This window comes from Corapipo altera, unplaced genomic scaffold (genome assembly GCF_003945725.1).
Source record: "Corapipo altera isolate COAL_440 unplaced genomic scaffold, ASM394572v1 47, whole genome shotgun sequence".
Taxonomy (NCBI): Eukaryota; Metazoa; Chordata; class Aves; order Passeriformes; family Pipridae; genus Corapipo; species Corapipo altera.
In genome coordinates, this window is record NW_020884897.1 from 1,451,137 (window position 1) to 1,455,596 (window position 4,460).

Sequence of the window (4,460 nt, forward strand, 5' to 3'; positions counted from 1 at the left end):
TTGATCAGTCACAAATCCAGATGAAATTTAAAACAAAAAGTAGTAATTTGATACAGCATTTTGCTACTGCATCTAGTGGCAGGAAATAAAACATTACAGTAGACATTCTCCGCTAAAGTTTCAGGTATTTTAAAAACAAACAAAAAAATCACAACTGCTCGCTATCCACCACTTATACCCAAATTTGCATTCCAATTCCATTTTGAATACGCAAGATTTGTCTTTTGGATGAAGAATGTGAAATGACCTTTTCAAGTTTTTTCCTTTTCTCAAATAATTTTTTGCATGTGTGAAGGCTCTGAAACAGAGATCACACTGAAAGTTAAAATTAGCATAAAAATGGAACTGTAGGTCCTTGTTATGTTTTAGTACGTTTATTTTATACAGCACACCAACCTGACACAGGTATCAGCACAGGTTAATTGCTTTCAAGAGAAAAGCAGTACGCAACAAGTAGGGCAAAAAGAGAGCAAGAGAAACAAAATGGATTTGAAGGCCTTTGTGACCTTCACAAACACTTTTTCTTAACAAGGAAGATGTTAGAAAAGCCAATTGCATATATGCAAGTCATTGTAGCTATCTATAGCTATGTACATATTGATGCCTTATGGCAGTTTACATCCTTACACTTGCATCTTTCAAGCAGGTACAGTCTTCTCAAATTGTGTGAGACATGACAATTTATTAGACATCATAGCCTCAAGCTTTAAATTAACAAATAAATTAATGGTAAAGTACAGAAACAGAAACCAAGATTATAAGATGAGGAAAGTGAGAAAAGATAATTTCTCTTGATAAATATTTACAAACTGTGCTCTAAGTGAATGTGCAAATTTCAAGCAGATTTACTATTTTTTGAGACTGTACAGCATCCCAGGGCACACCTTCAAAATGGATTAGATTCATTTGGAAGCTTAAACAGAAATTGGAAAACCATCTGAAAGGGCACTAAACCTGTATATTGATATCTCTAAAATCAACATTTTATTCAGCTAGCTGCAGTCAAGCTGCATATTTCTGTGTCATTGTTCTCCTGGTAAATCTTCCAACTACAGTTTCTATAGAGGAGTAAAAACGTATTTTAAAAAAACCTAAAAGAAAAAATAATCAATTGAAAAATAAATTTTAGGAACTGACATTCCAAGAAATACATAGAATTGAAAATACAGTTTCACTAATGGAAATCAGAAAAAAAGAAAAAAGAATCTCCACAAACTAGAAATGAAACAAGAAACAATACTGAGTCATTTTCCACTGTAATTCTAAATTCATTAAACTAAATGAACACCATTAAATCTACAATACTCAAGATAGGATGTGAAACTGCATTTCATGAACACGAATGAGGAGTAGGCATACAAACAGAGGACTGATTGCTTTTATTTAATGATACATACTTAAGAGATCATAAATCATAACACAACATACATGAGCATTTTTAAACAGGAAAAGCTGTCTACAAGAATCATTAATTAGTTTTTGATCATCCTTACAACAGTGTGACTATGGAAGTATTTTAATTCCTGTCTTCAGGCAATGGAAATAAATTTCAAAAAGGGTGAAGTACAGCAGCTATGCAATCTCAGGTTTCAACTACAACATGGCTATTTAGGTTGCCTAAATTCCCATACAAATTACTAGAAACCATCTAATTATCATGGATGACCACTGTATCAGAACTCCTCCTTTAAAGAGACATCTTCTCAAGATTGCCACATTTAGGAGGATGAAGAAATATATTGCTTTGCTAAGATTTTCCAAGGAATACATTAATTAATGTCTGCATCCTTAACTGAAAAGTCAGACTGAAAGATGTGCACCATAAAGAAAAATAGGATTTTCCATTCTTGCAGCACAAACCAGTTTAAACTACATATACAGTGTGTTCAGACACTGCAGAACATGACAAAAATAGCAGGAACTTTAACTAGTGTGTTTGCATTCAGGATTAGAAGAAAGTATTAGGTCAAAATTGTTTGTCAGTGGCTGCATCCTTAATTTAGCACAGTAAATAATGAGAACTTCGTATACTAAGATGTGAAGTGCCCAGTTGCTTGGGTTAAACATATCAAAGTTTAAAAACCAAAACTCAAAAAAGCAACCCATTCACACATCTATTTACAAGTTGTGAATGAGACACCTTTCACAATGAATAGTGATTGGGGTCATCAATAACTTGATGCAAAACACTATCCTCTGTTTTTTTTGGTTTCTAGACCTTCTTGGTATGAAAGATAACATATACAAAGATTGCTTTGGTTTTCTTATCTCATTTATCAAAACTATAGCAGTGTAGAGCTACCAAGGCTCCTGCCAGTTTCAGTTGTGCTCTTCAGAAACTAATGGCCAGCAGGAGTTGTCACCAGTTTCTCCCAGCTGCTTGGAAATCTCAAGAGATTAGAGCTCAAACAGACACTATGGCTATTGGAAAAAGAGCAAAACAAACACCAGGAGAGGGTTTCTTTTCTCATTCTGCTAGGAAATTGCTCAAAAATGAAGACACAAGAATTCTTATCCAGAAGTGGAAAGTGACAAAACTCAAAGCAAATAAGGTCTTTGAAGTTGCTTAAAGAGGGCCTGGAATTTTGTGTGGGCAGGCAGGGGAATATTGTTACAAATCTACAAATATATTTGTAGATTATTTTTTATTTGCAACTACCTTCTAAAACCATGACTAATTTTAAGGAACCAAAAACTTAGTATGAAAACCTGTACATGATATTTTGCTTACATTCATCCACTGAACGATAAAAAGCATCCAAGAATTCCAAAGCACCTTAAGTCCTCATTGGCAAACAGTTTCACAGTGACAGGCATCTTCTGCACAAAAACTTGACAAGCAAGGAGGTAGAAGTACAAACAAAATTCTGCCCTAAACCTTGCAATCCACTCACTCAAAATCTTGCTGACAAGTTTCACTTTTATCTTGCAGTTGGTTTCATGTCATGGTTCTTAGCTATCCTTGTATTTGGGGTTCCTAATGCTTTTAAATTACTTCTATTAGTCCATCGAACACGTGGTATTGTTTGATTTGTTAACCTTTTTTAATGACTCTCAGGTAGATCCTTATTAAAATGTTGAGGTCAGCAGCCAACCAACACTGAGTAAAGATATATATGTAAAAACAATACACCTAAATTTACCAATTTTTTTTAGATATACCAGACAAACGATTTTTACCTGCAAAAATGTTTTCATGTGAAAACTTGTACACTTGTACACTCATGTGTACTCTTGTACACTTTTGCTGGTCCGATTAATTTGGAAAATATCCCTTTGGATCTTTACCTAATTCTGCCTCCGTTTTAGACCAATACTTCTTTTCTAAGCACTTCTGATTGTACTGGCTTTTAGGGGGATGCAAGGTATGCCCACAAACTGGCAGTGTTCAATAGTTCCTTTTCTAGAGACCCACTATGCTGCTTCCATGAAATGAGGTGATATGTTACAGAATGTGAACATACAGCATGTGGAAATGATGTAGAATAGCTAAAGACCTCAAGTTCTGCAGTGTATCAATTTCTTATTGAAAGTATCCCATTAACAGAAACACTTGCACAGAAATTTCATCTGTTTAGATAAAAGAATTCCCCAGAAGCACAGAATTTCAGTTTCTACAGAATCATCCTAGGAATAGGAGGGGGAAAAAAAAGAGAAAAATAAGGAAGCCTAGAAACAAACTTACTAAATTATTTTATTGCCTGAAGCAAAAAGCAAGAGTTAATAAATAGTACAAGCGGTTCGTGGTAATGCTTTAATTTTTAATACATTTAATAAGTTTATTAAGCCCAAAGGAGGTCTTCTATTAATTATTCGCGAAAATTTGCTCCTTTCCCTTTATTATTTTTTTTTTAGGGGCATAGAATTTTATACCTCTTCTCCTCTTCGCGAAAGCGGGAAGTATGACTCAGGAAAGCGCAAGAACGGCAGGTTCAGCAAGAACAGCGTCACTCTCTCCAGCTGTTTGTCTCTCCATTGGAGCTGTAACGCAGAACGCCCGTCACTGCCGAACCAGCCCCTCCAGGTGACGGGCACAGCCCCGCCCGGCCCGGCCCCGGCCCGGCCCCGCCCGCACCTGGGGGCGCTGCGGGGGTCGCACCTGGAGGCGCTCCCGGGGCGGGCCGGTCCCTCAGCGCGGCGATGCTCCCCCGCGGGAACCCCCCTCCGTGGGCTGGCGCCCACCGACGCCCGGCGGGGATCCCCCGCGCTGCCCCGGCCGGGGGTCGGTGTGCCCGGGCCCGCCCGGGCGGTGCCGCCGTCCCCGGTACCTGCGGGCGCAACTTTTTCCCCCGCCGCCGTTCAAACGCGCTGCCGTAAAGCGCCCGGTCACCCCTGGCAACAAGGTTCCGGGCGAGCACTAGGTGTAGGAAGGTGATGTAAAAGTAAAACCACCCAGTGTCGTAAACCAGGTCCGGGGGGGAGGGGAGGGAGGGAGGGAGGGGGGCGGGCGGGGGAGGAGG

The 4,460-nt window shown here is 39.0% G+C and overlaps 1 long non-coding RNA gene across 1 annotated transcript; it reads right to left on the reverse strand.

Moving 5' to 3' along the window:
* Positions 1 to 3,753: 3,753 nt before the first annotated feature.
* Positions 3,754 to 4,411, reverse strand: LOC113949617. The gene is made up of 2 exons (XR_003528482.1): positions 4,269 to 4,411; positions 3,754 to 3,981 (listed from the first exon to the last, which is right to left on the reverse strand). It is a non-coding gene; the product is annotated as an uncharacterized LOC113949617 (long non-coding RNA).
* Between the last annotated feature and the right edge of the window lie 49 nt (positions 4,412 to 4,460).